The 13518-nt window shown below is 41.8% G+C and overlaps 1 long non-coding RNA gene across 1 annotated transcript in view; it reads left to right on the top strand.

Annotated features, from left to right (window-relative positions):
• Nucleotides 1–657: 657 nt before the first annotated feature.
• Nucleotides 658–13518, top strand: part of LOC137497040 (uncharacterized) — a 142272-nt gene continuing 129411 nt past the window's right edge. Inside the window, exon 1 of the long non-coding RNA XR_011017619.1 lies at nt 658–793. This is a non-coding gene — a long non-coding RNA (uncharacterized lncRNA). The remainder of the gene's footprint in view (nt 794–13518) is intronic.

The following is a 13518-nucleotide window of genomic DNA, read 5'->3' on the forward strand; positions in this document are numbered from 1 at the left end:
CGGACTCAAACCTTTAATTTCCGTAATATCTCTAAACAGCCCACAGGGCAAATAGGAGACGGTTCACCAAACGAACAAGATGTTTGATTATTAACAGGGGAAGGTAAGGCGGTACCATTGTCCTGCACCACCTTCCGCTGTAGTCAAGAGGTATTTGAATGCGTGGTACAATGTCGCGCAAGGTGACCTGCGACCCCACACCGAAAGCATACAATATTACTGGTTCTGGACGGAACCTCTACCCTAGAACCAGCGCTAGCACCCTGACTGTTGTTACAAGACCGAGAGGGCAGGGGCGTATTCTCCTTGAATGCAAGGCATTCACTGCATGCGTTATGATAACACAAAGAACTGTCTGATGTACGATTTTAGGTTGTTTTAAGTCAAATATTAACGATTTCATCTCTCAGAAGTTCAAAAGGTCCGCGCAACTGCACTAGTTCCGTTGCTTGACTACGTGTGGTGCTGGTGTAGTCTCGCCGTCTACTCCTCTCTAGGAAGAAAGAGACAGCATGGCGGAGTTACGGATGCAAGGCATTCAATCTTAAAATTGCATTCGGTGGCAGACGTAGTTCTGAAACCCTCCGAACGATGTCGCTGCAATTGAAACTTGGTCAGAATTTGTCACCCCATACCCGTGCTACCCTCTGCCATCTGTTAGCAACTTGGAGAAAGTCGACATGTTTACAGCGAACGGGACCCACAAATTATCCCCCAGCGAGAACCCAACGTAACGAAACTGACCAATGCCACTGAGGTGACTTTCCTCCAGTGGTTCAGTTGTGGCTAACTAGTGAGTTAATTCATTGTGTGTTTTGCTGATTAGTGAGTTCATTCTGTGTGTGTTGTTCCTGTGCTATTCGTCGTTTTCGGTCTTTCATTATATTTTGCGCTTATTGTGGTATTAACGATGGATGAGTCTAAAACGGATATAATTGTAAATCAGTTTACTGGCCGTTCGTTTGATGAAAAGATTCAAATAGTTCAAGCCGGGAGACCTCTACCTTCCCTCGTAGTATATTTCTTCTTTACCGGGCGAGTTGGCCGTGCGTGTAGAGGCGCGCGGCTGTGAGCTTGCATCCGGGAGATAGTAGGTTCGAATCCCACTATCGGCAGCCCTGAAGATGGTTTTCCGTGGTTTCCCATTTTCACACCAGGCAAATGCTGGGGCTGTACCTTAATTAAGGCCATGGCCGCTTCCTTCCAACTCCTAGGCCTTTCCTATCCCATCGTCGCCATAAGACCTATCTGTGTCGGTGCGACGTAAAGCCCGTAGCAAAAAAAATCTTCTTCTCCTTCTTCTTAATCTGCTTACCCTCCAGGGTTGCCTTTTCCCTCGGCTTTTCGGACTCAGCGAGGGATCCCACCTGTATCGCCTCAAGGGCAGTGTCCTGGAGCTTCAGACTCTGCGTCGGGGACAAAACTGGGGAGGATGACCAGTACCTCGCCCAGGCGGCCTCACCTGCTATGCTGAACAGGGGCCTTGCGGGGGATGGGAATATTGGAAGGGATAGACAAGGAAGAGGGAAGGAAGCGGCCGTGGCCTGAAGTTAGGTACCATCCCGGCATTTGCCTGAAGAAGTGGGGAAACCACGGAAAACCACTTCCAGAATGGCTGAGGTGGGAATCGAACCCACCTCTACTCAGTTGACCTCCCGAAGCTGAGTGAACCCCGTTCCAGCCCTCGTACCACTTTTCAAATTTTGTGGCAGAGCCGGGAATCGAACCCGGACCTCCGGGGGTGGCAGCTAATCACACTAACCACTACACCACAGAGGCGGACTCTCGTAAATTTAAAAAATAGAAAACAAGAATTGTGTACGCACGTTCAATCCAGGAACTTACAGTAAAACTGTTGTGCTCGAGTTCACTTACATGTAATTAGGGTGAGTAGAATTGAAATTTACTTAATACATTGTGTTAACTGCATGGTTACTAGTTGCATGCCTCAGTGGAGATTCCAGGATACGCCACTGCGAGAGGGGCATTTATTACGCAAATGATCAGAAGCACCGCAATTATAACACTTTCTTAATAAGTTAGGCTTACGAACTGCCACAGACTCCCTGACATTAGAAACAACCGGGGGCAAGCTAGTAGTACGAAGTGAGTCCGCATGGCGAACACCTTCAGCCCATACCACTATCGCTTCGAGCTCCGCAAAACTGTGAGGTTGAGCAGCAAAACAAAGACAGGAGCGGTATGACGGGGAAATGCCCTCTACGATCGTGAGAACGATCTCCTCTTCCGTATAATGTAACGCAAACACCCTAGCGTAAAATTTAACATCAGCAACATATTCTGTTAAAGGCTCGTCCAAGCGTTGAACCCTGAAATAAAATTTCAGCACTAGAGAGCTGAGAGCCCTAGCCGGAATAAAATGAGTAAGCAAATAAGCATGAAACTGCTGAAGTGACAACTGATCGGAAATAGCACTAACTATTCTATTGGAAAGCACTCCTGTAGTATACGGATAAAGAATTTGCAATATTTGAACGTGAGTTAGCCCAAACACAAGGGCATGATCTTGAAATTCCACAAAAAATCGCAAAAAGGTAACTACATCATCGGCAGAATTTACCGAATAACGAGGAACGTTTTTCAACATACTACTTAACGGGTGAGGGATACTAGAAAAGGGCAAATTCATAGAAGGCCAGATCGATTGCTGAACAGGGAGATTAGCCTGGGGGAGAATCCTAGGTAAGGAACCTTGCTGCGATTCCAGCAAGCCTTGCGCCCCATCCAACTCAAGATTACAAATACCCTTATTGGGTTCCTCCTCAACCCGATTAACAGAAGGAGTGACAGGTTTAGATTTAACGGAGAGCGCGGCCAACCAAGCCTCAACCTTTCCTAAAAGTTGGACCACCTTGACCTTCAAAGCTCCAACTTGACTTACTAGTTCCTCCTTTAATTCTAAAGAGAGTAAATCTTCCGTCCGATGAACATAATGGGTTAGACGCCCTTGTAATCGTTTTAACTGATGAAGAGATGCTACATCGTTCTCTAAAAAATCCATAACTGAGGATATTTCAGTCAAATTGGCCTGAATAAAGGACGCCACACTCGCAGCCTCACCGTCAGAGACCTTGGGCACCACAACAACTTTATCTAAATTAGTTCGTAATAATAACTCATCCGCTTTAACTGTCCCTTTAGAGTCTACATTACGAATTGATAATTCGTATAACAACTCTTCTTTTCGAAGAGACCCAGGACATGCCACGTCTCGAGTAACCATGGTAAAAATATCTCCGGCCACCAAGCTGAACGGGAAACACCGTAACCGAAAGAGAGAGAGAGAGACCACGCACGCTCAAAATTGCCCGAAAGCACTGGTAGGAGCACAAATAAACGCTCTGCTACCAGACTGCTGCCCTCCGACAATTCAAACACTACAATTCTCGATTCTTAGCAATTACAGGGGCCTTAGGCCACATACCGATTCAACTATCACGAGGGCTACACTCATTTTACCAAGAAATCGAGGCTCAGCCTCGGGAACAATGTCCTTTAGTGATAACATACTAAATTACTTAAAAAACCAAGTTAACACATTAGCCTTTTCAGAAATAAGCCCTCTTACTATTTACTGAGGCCCTTAGCCTCTACTGACAAGAGAACAAATATGTTACATTCTGAATATTAAACAACTCCCTCCCTAAGCCTGAAGTTGGTTGACAAGCATTTCTCCTACCTCCACGCTCACGGCTAGGCGACAAGGCGACTTGCTCGCTCCGAACGAACTGAACCAAGTTCTCTCCGAATTCCATAGCACCGTGCCCTCCCTCTGCAGGGGAGAGGAGGGGCAAGGTGGGGAGACAAGACGACAAGTGCGCAGGGTGGAGGAAGGCTTGCCAACGTAATATGGAAGGTGCCACTAGGGTGGAAATAATTTTCGGTTTTCCCTGGGGCCATAAGGGGGATGGGACAACATGTGTATTTATTAAGATACAAGGAGAAAACATACTAACTACAAATATACAATATACGCAGATCGATCTGTATAAATTGAAGATTTAAGAGAATACGGCGAGGGAGAGTACCTCTTGGTATAGGTATCAAATAGACTTAATTATGATAAGGCAGAGATTCAGAAATGTGTGTCGGATTGCAAGACTTTCGCAGGAGCAGACGTGAACTCGGACCACAACTTGTTGGTCATGAAATGCCATCTGAAGTTGAAGGAACTGAAGAAAGGAAGGAATGCAAGGAGATGGGATCTAGACAAGTTGAAAGAAAAGATTGAGAGGGATTATTTAAATTTGTTAAGAAGGAAGCCATACTTTCCAGTTAAATGTAACTTAAAATCTTTTCAGTCTGTCGAACACACGTTCTGTATAAATATTACACTACAAGATACCTGTAAAAAAAACCACACTATTAAACAAGGAATAAGAAAATAGGGCAGCAGGTAAGCTACTACGACCAGCACAGTGAAAGGATTATTGTAACAATTAGAATGAAAAAGAAAATCCACCTAATCAATACACTTTATTGACATAAGTATGTACATATCACATTTTGTAAGACGAGTTCTGACGTGAAACCTAGGTCATCTTCAGCCACACACTCTAAAAATCTGACATACAGACATGTTTTAACATATTCATGCCCACCATTTGAGCGGGCTATTTAAAAGGCTATTCCAGCTGTTAGTGGAATAGTAAACAACAACACATTATTTTTGCAATAGGTTCTAAACTAAACAAGATATGGAAACAAAATTTTGCACATACCTTAACGAAGTCCTTTAGTATCTCTGGAGAGTATGGTAGCTAATGTCACACTTTCCTGGTTGAATAGGAACACTGCACTTTCCACAAGAATAGCTTGTTTCACCAATAATTTTATTTTTGAAGCACATTTTGCACCTTCTTGAGGGGAACTGTAATTAATTTGATGGTGGAAATTTCAAGAGAATATGCTCTTCTCTCTGCCCATCTAGTCTAAATGGTGGATCCTTGGCTGGTGCCCTTTTTGGCAGCAAAATCGCAGGACGTGGACTTGGAGCTGATAAAGTGGATGGTGCTGATATGTCGGAGAGAGGTGACTGTACTTGTAAGTCATGCTCACCTTTTCCCTGGAGGAAGTTCCTAACTACTGCCTGCATAAAATTCAGGAATGTTATTGGTTTTTTGAGGATACGAGTTCTGAAAGAGCCGAAATGCATTAAAAAGTGAGAAGTAAAATATATAAATGAAAACCTTTTTGACCCCTTTACCATTTTCCTCATGAAAGGATAGAGTGCCAAGTACTGGTCTGAAATTCAACACTATGTATGTGTTGATTATAATCAGTCACAGACTCTGGTTTCAGTCTTTTTTTTTTTTTTTTCAATTTGTTTGTTTCAACCATTCTGCAGAGTGGATGGTAGTTACCATAGTAATAACCTGTTTCTCCTTCCAAGAAACAAGCAATACATCCTCGTCCCTTCTGAAAGTTATATCGCCCCGTTTGAGAATTGCCTGGTGTTCCTTTAGATCTTTTGGTACACCCCTATTCGACCGCATTGTTCCACATACGGCAATGTTCTGTTCCCATAATTGTTTTGTGAGCCCAACGCTGTTGTAATAATTATTAACCAAGGTAATTTTCAAACAGTTGAAAAACTGTGCTTTGTAAATTTGCACCACTTGCATCATATATCATGAGTTTACAGATATACCCCGTGTTACACTCACAAATCATCCTCACTAAAATCCCATATTTTATTTTTTACTGAGGTTATATACACGCAGAATCTTAGGCGGCCTCTCAAGACTAGCATTCCCTCACCTGGAGCAATTTTCTATTTTGGGGGTATAAAGCTCTGCAAATCTGTTGCAAAGTTTCTGTAAAATGGGTCTAATTTTACATAATATGTCAGTGCTGTGCTCGTATTCGCTGTTGTCACTAAAGTGGAGAAATGACAGGATACTTTTGAGACAATTTTGTGACATAGTTTTGGAGAAAACAGTAGTGGAAAAAATTGGATCTTCTGTCCAGTACGTTTTGCATCATATATCATGGGTTTACAGATATGCCCCGTGTTAGACTCACAGATCATCCTCACTGAAATCCCATATTTTATTATTTTACCGGGGTTATATACACGCAGAATCTTACCTCTCAAGACTAGCTTTCCCTCATCCAGAGCAATTTTCTATTTGGGGGCATGAAGCTCCGTAAATCTGTTGCGAAGTTTCAGTAAAAGGTGTTGATTATAGTCAATTAATGGTGCTGGTAGTGAGCATCAAACCCAGGAATTGTCTCATTTCTGAAACAATCATCGAACACCAGGTTTGTGTTAGAGTGTGTTTAGAGAAGGGACATGGTGCAACACTGATTACTTGACTGGCATACAGATTTGTTTGTTCGCACAGATATTCGAGAAGAAAACCAACCGAAAGTCAAGATCGGCCAAAAATTCATCTCTACGCAGACAGTCAAGGGCGGGGTATGGCAGAAGGCATCAAGGATGAGCTGCAGAATCCAGAAACTGAGGTTTTAGGACTAATAAAACCAGGTGCCAAACTGACAACGTCCTTTCAAGTTGTGATCCTGTGTTAGAGAAGGACAATTATGTGGTGATTGTGAGTGGTACAAATGACATTGCTGCAAATGAAGGTGAGGAACTCATTACGACCCACAGAGGTAAGATTTCCAAACTACCTGATTCAAAAGTAATTGTAGTTAATGTGCCACCCCGGTATGAACTTTTAGAGGACTCGTGTGTGAACAAAGCTGTACATCAGCCCTGTCCAACGCGGCGCCCGAGGTGCCCTTTTATGGCGCCCTTCACAATTAATTTCCAAATTAAATTTTACTTAATATTTGAAAACAATGCTTTGGCATTTCAATAAATTTTCTTACTTTTCTCTTAAAAATACCGTCCTCAAAGTCAGGAAATTTGTTATATCCGTACCTCCAAATACAGAAAGAGCTTTGAGTAAGCCATAAATGTGATCTAGGTCTAACTGACTTGTGTCCGCAATTAGTGAAGAGAGAGAAGAGAGGTTCAGAAAGAGAGCTATTCGACATGTAAGTAGTTGCGACAAAGGGAAATCCTCCACAAACCTCTCACTGTGTTGGGGCTAGCGCCAGGTATAAGGCCATCTCTACTCACGGAGACAAATATAACCGTACATTTTCTCTGCCAAACAGAACCGCTTCCTTATGATTCACTTGATTGCAATGCCATAAACTATCTACCATGACAGAGTTTCACCAGGACGACAATGGGACACCCAATTTGCCCACAAAGTAACTTGAATCCCAACAAAGCTGTGCCGTTAACAATGAACAAACGATTTATGAAAGTCTTGCAATTGGGATGTTCCCAGTTCCTAGCTTTCAGGCGAACATTCAGCATTACTTGTGAGCTTATGCAGGGCTTATGGAATACGTTTTGAGTGCCTTGTGTTGTGATAAGTTGTACATTCAACACGTTTCGTGTGCTTTTTTTCATTACTATTTAACCTTTAAATTATTCACTTTATAATCAGTTATATTTCACTAAACATAACTCTTCTTAACGTGGCTAAAATGCAAAGAAATTGTAACTTCAACAGTGAATGGGAGGACCAGTATTGCTTTATTGAAAACAAAGGAAAGTCTGTGTGTTTACTGTGTAATGCTAGCGTGTCTGTTCCTAAAAGAGTAATGTACAGCGACATTTTTTGACTAATCACAAAAAAATTGACAGGGAGTTTCCTGTTAATTCTGAACTAAGAAAACACAAAGTGAAAGATCTAAAATCTAAATTAGCATTGCAACAATGTGCGTTTAAGAAGCCAGTTCAGCAAACGCGTAACGTGATAATAGCTTCTTACAAAGTCTGTTACTTCCTAGCTAAAAGGAAAAAAGCTTTCAGTGATGGGGAAGTAGTGAAAGAAGCTATCAATCAATCAATCAATCAATCAATCAATCAATCAATCAATCAATCAATCAATCAATCAATCAATCAATCAGTCAATCAATCAATCAATCAATCAATCAATCAATCAATCAATCAATCAATCAATTAATTCTGATCTGCATTTAGGGCAGTCGCCCAGGTGGCAGATTCCCTATCTGTTGCTTTCCTAGCCTTTTCCTAAATGATTTCAAAGAAATTGGAAATTTATTGAACATCTCCCTTGGTAAGTTATTCCAATCCCTAACTCCCCTTCCTATAAATGAATATTTGCCCAAGTTTATCCTCTTGAATTCCAACTTTATCTTCATATTGTGATCTTTCCTACTTTTATAAACGCCATTCAAACTTATTCGTCTACTAATGTCATTCCATGCCATCTCTCCGCTGACAGCTCGGAACATACCACTTATAATACCAATATAAATGGTCCGTTATTGGACATTATAAATTTTCCAGCTAACTCATTCTTGGTTGCCAGCGTTTCGCCCTCGTGTGCTAGGGTGGGCTCAACAGTTGGTACCTAGCACACCTACCAATACGCTGGCTAGTGCATACCGTGGAGGCCACTGCGTAGGCTAACTGGAGCCACCGGCAGTGCCAATGCACTAAGAGACTTTGTCTCATCAGCAAAAATTGATGCCTGCTTGGCCATCAGATGATATAGATGTTGATTCCCATAGGGAATCTGAAATATTTGTCCTGAATGAGTAAATTTATAATACCAATATAAATGGTCCGTTATTGGACATTATAAATTTTCCAGCTAACTCATTCTTGGTTGCCAGCGTTTCGCCCTCGTGTGCTAGGGTGGGCTCATCAGTTGGTACCTAGCACACCTAGCAATACACTGGCTAGTGCATACCGTGGAGGCCACTGCGTAGGCTAACTGGAGCCACCGGCAGTGCCAATGCACTAAGAGACTTTGTCTCATCAGCAAAAATTGATGCCTGCTTGGCCATCAGATGATATAGATGTTGATTCCCATAGGGAATCTGAAATATTTGTCCTGAATGAGTAAATTTATAATACCAATATAAATGGTCCGTTATTGGACATTATAAATTTTCCAGCTAACTCATTCTTGGTTGCCAGCGTTTCGCCCTCGTGTGCTAGGGTGGGCTCATCAGTTGGTACCTAGCACACCTAGCAATACGCTGGCTAGTGCATACCGTGGAGGCCACTGCGTAGGCTAACTGGAGCCACCGGCAGTGCCAATGCACTAAGAGACTTTGTCTCATCAGCAAAAATTGATGCCTGCTTGGCCATCAGATGATATAGATGTTGATTCCCATAGGGAATCTGAAATATTTGTCCTGAATGAGTAAATTTATAATACCAATATAAATGGTCCGTATAATAATATAATTTCGTGTGGCTATTTCTAGCCGAGTGCAGCCCTTGTTAGGCAGACCCTCCGATGAGGGTGGGCGGCATCTGCCATTTGTAGGTAACTGCGTGTTGTTGTGGTGGAGGATAGTGTTATGTGTGGTGTGTGAGTTGCAGGGATGTTGGGGCCAGCACAAACACCCAGCCCCCGGGCCATTGGAATTAACCAATGAAGGTTAAAATCCCCGACCCGGCCGGGAATCGAACCCGGGACCCTCTGAACCGAAGGCCAGTACGCTGACCATTCAGCCAACGAGTCGGACAATGGTCCGTTATTGGACATTATAAATTTTCCAGCTAACTCATTCTTGGTGGCCAGCGTTTCGCCCTCGTGTGCTAGGGTGGGCTCATCAGTTGGTACCTAGCACACCTACCAATACGCTGGCTAGTGCATACCGTGGAGGCCACTGCGTAGGCTAACTGGAGCCACCGGCAGTGCCAATGCACTAAGAGACTTTGTCTCATCAGCAAAAATTGATGCCTGCTTGGCCATCAGATGATATAGATGTTGATTCCCATAGGGAATCTGAAATATTTGTCCTGAATGAGTAAATTTATAATACCAATATAAATGGTCCGTTATTGGACATTATAAATTTTCCAGCTAACTCATTCTTGGTTGCCAGCGTTTCGCCCTCGTGTGCTAGGGTGGGCTCATCAGTTGGTACCTAGCACACCTACCAATACGCTGGCTAGTGCATACCGTGGAGGCCACTGCGTAGGCTAACTGGAGCCACCGGCAGTGCCAATGCACTAAGAGACTTTGTCTCATCAGCAAAAATTGATGCCTGCTTGGCCATCAGATGATATAGATGTTGATTGGTAGCGTATTGGTAGGTGTGCTAGGTACCAACTGATGAGCCCACCCTAGCACACGAGGGCGAAACGCTGGCAACCAAGAATGAGTTAGCTGGAAAATTTATAATGTCCAATAACGGAACATTTATATTGGTATTATAAATTTACTCATTCAGGACAAATATTTCAGATTCCCTATGGGAATCAACATCTATATCATAACATACCACTTAGTTGAGCAGCTCTTCTTCTTTCTCTCAATTCTTCCCAACCCAAACATTGCAACATTTTTGTAACGCTACTCTTTTGTCGGAAATCACCCAGAACAAATCGAGCTGCTTTTCTTTGGATTTTTTCCAGTTCTTGAATCAGGTAATCCTGGTGAGGGTCCCATACACTGGAACCATACTCTAGTTGGGGTCTTACCAGAGACTTATATGCACTCTCCTTTACATCCTTACTACAACCCCTGAACACCCTCATAACCATGTGCAGAGATCTGTACCCTTTATTTACAATCCCATTTATGTGATTACCCCAATGAAGATCTTTTCTTATATCAACACCTAGATACTTACAATGATCCCCAAAAGGAACTTTCACCCCCATCAACGCAGTAATTAAAACTAAGAGGACTTTTCCTACTTGTGAAACTCACAACCTGACTTTTAACCCCGTTTATCAACATACCATTGCCTGCTGTCCATCTCACAACATTTTCGAGGTCACGTTGCAGTTGCTCACAATCTTGTAACTTATTTATAACTCTATAGAGAATAACATCATCCGCAAAAAGCCTTACCTCCGATTCCACTCCTTTACTCATATCATTTATATATATAAGAAAACATAAAGGTCCGATAATACTGCCTTGAGGAATTCCCCTCTTAATTATTACAGGGTCAGATAAAGCTTCACCTCCTCTAATTCTCTGAGATCTGTTTTCTAGAAATATAGCAACCCATTCAGTCACTCTTTTGTCTAGTCCAATTGCACTCATTTTTGCAAGTAGTCTCCCATGATCCACCCTATCAAATGCTTTAGACAGGTCAATCGCGATACAGTCCATTTGACCTCCAGAATCCAAGATATCTGCTATATCTTGCTGGAATCCTACAAGTTGAGCTTCAGTGGAATAACCTTTCCTAAAACCGAATTGCCTTCTATCGAACCAGTTATTAATTTCACAAACATGTCTAATATAATCAGAAAGAATGGCTTCCCAAAGCTTACATACAATGCATGTCAAACTTACTGGCATGTAATTTTCAGCTTTATGTCTATCACCCTTTCCTTTATACACAGGGGCTACTATAGCAACTCTCCATTCATCTGGTATAGCTCCTCCGACCAAACAATTATCAAATAAGTACTTCAGTTATGGTACTATATCCCAACCCATTGTCTTTAGTATATCCCCAGAAATATGATCAATTCCAGCCGCTTTTCTAGTTTTCAACTTTTGTATCTTATTGTAAATGTCATTGTTATCATATGTAAATTTTATTACTTCTTTGGCCTTAGGCTCCACCTCTATCTGGACATTATCCTTGTAACCAACAATCTTTACATACTGCTGACTGAATATTTCTGCCTTTTGAAGATCCTCACATACACACTCCCCTTGTTCATTAATTATTCCTGGAATGTCCTTCTTGGAACCTGTTTCTGCCTTAAAATACCTATACATACCCTTCCATTTTTCACTAAAATTCGTATGACTGCCAATTATGCTTGCCATTATGTTATCCTTAGCTGCCTTTTTTGCTAGATTCAATTTTCTAGTAAGTTCCTTCAATTTCTCCTTACTTCCACAGCCATTTCTAACTCTATTTCTTTCCAGTCTGCACCTCCTTCTTAGTCTCTTTATTTCTCTATTATAATAAGGTGGGTCTTTACCATTCCTTACCACCCTTAATGGTACAAACCTGTTTTCGCATTCCTCAACAATTTCTTTAAACCCATCCCAGAGTCTGTTTACATTTTTATTTACCGTTTTCCACTGATCATAGTTACTTTTTAGAAACTGCCTCATGCCTGCTTTATCAGCCATATGGTACTGCCTAACAGTCCTACTTTTAAGACCTTTCTTTCTATCACATTTATTTTTAACTACCACAAAAACAGCTTCATGATCACTAATACCATCTATTACTTCAGTTTCCCTATAGAGCTCATCTGGTTTTATCAGCACCACATCCAAAATATTTTTCCCTCTGGTTGGTTCCATCACTTTCTGAATCAGCTGTCCTTCCCATATTAACTTATTTGCCATTTGTTGGTCATGCTTCCTGTCGTTCGCATTTCCTTCCCAATTGACATCTGGCAAATTCAGATCTCCCGCTACAATCACATTTCTTTCCATGTCGTTTCCCACATAGCCGACTATCCTATCAAATAATTCCGAATCCGCGTCAGTGCTACCCTTTCCCGATCTGTACACTCCAAATATATCAAGTTGCCTATTATCTTTAGAAATGAGCCTTACACCTAGAATTTCATGTGTCTCATCTTTAACTTTTTCGTAGCTTACAAATTCTTCTTTCACCAGAATGAACACTCCCCCTCCCACCCTTCCTATCCTATCTCTACGATACACACTCCAGTGCCGTGAGAACATTTCTGCATCCATTATATAATTTCTCAGCCATGATTCAACTCCTATTACAATATCTGGTAAATATGTATCTATTAAATTACTTAATTCTATTCCTTTCCTTACAATACTTCTACAGTTCAACACTAACAATTTTATGTCATCCCTACTTGATTTCCAGTTCCCTGTTCCCTTATCACCGCTCCCTAGGCCATCCCGTTTCCCTGAATGTACCTCCCTATTACCCTTCCAAACAAATTTCCTAACTTATACGTACCACTGCGGTTTAAATGAAGGCCATCTGAGCGCAGATCCCTATCTCCTACCCACTCATTAGGATCTAGAAATTTCACTCCCAGTTTCCCACATACCCACTCCATAGTCTCATTTAAATCCCCAATCACCCTCCAGTCAGTATCCCTTCTACACAGTATTCCATTAATAACAATCTCCGCTTTCTTAAACTTCACCTGTGCTGCTATGCTAAATGCTAAATGTCGAATCTCACAAAGATAAATCTGAATTGATATCTTCAATCAAAGGACTTCAGTTGTCTCACCAAACTGTTGCTAGGCGGGTTGAACAGATTTCTAATAATATGGAATCTCAATTACATCAGGATTTGAAATCGTGTGAACATTTTTCGCTCCAGTTTGATGAAAGTGCTGATATATCTGACACCGCTGGGTTGTGTGTATTTGCTAGAATGGTTCTTAATGATTTTACAGTAAAGGAAGAATTTGTCAAGCTATTGCCACTTCATGGACGTACTAGGGGAGAAGGCATATTTAATGCTTTCGTTAAATTCACCAAAGAGAGTAACTTACCATTGTCA

This window comes from Anabrus simplex, chromosome 1 (genome assembly GCF_040414725.1).
Source record: "Anabrus simplex isolate iqAnaSimp1 chromosome 1, ASM4041472v1, whole genome shotgun sequence".
Classification (NCBI taxonomy): domain Eukaryota; kingdom Metazoa; phylum Arthropoda; class Insecta; order Orthoptera; family Tettigoniidae; genus Anabrus; species Anabrus simplex.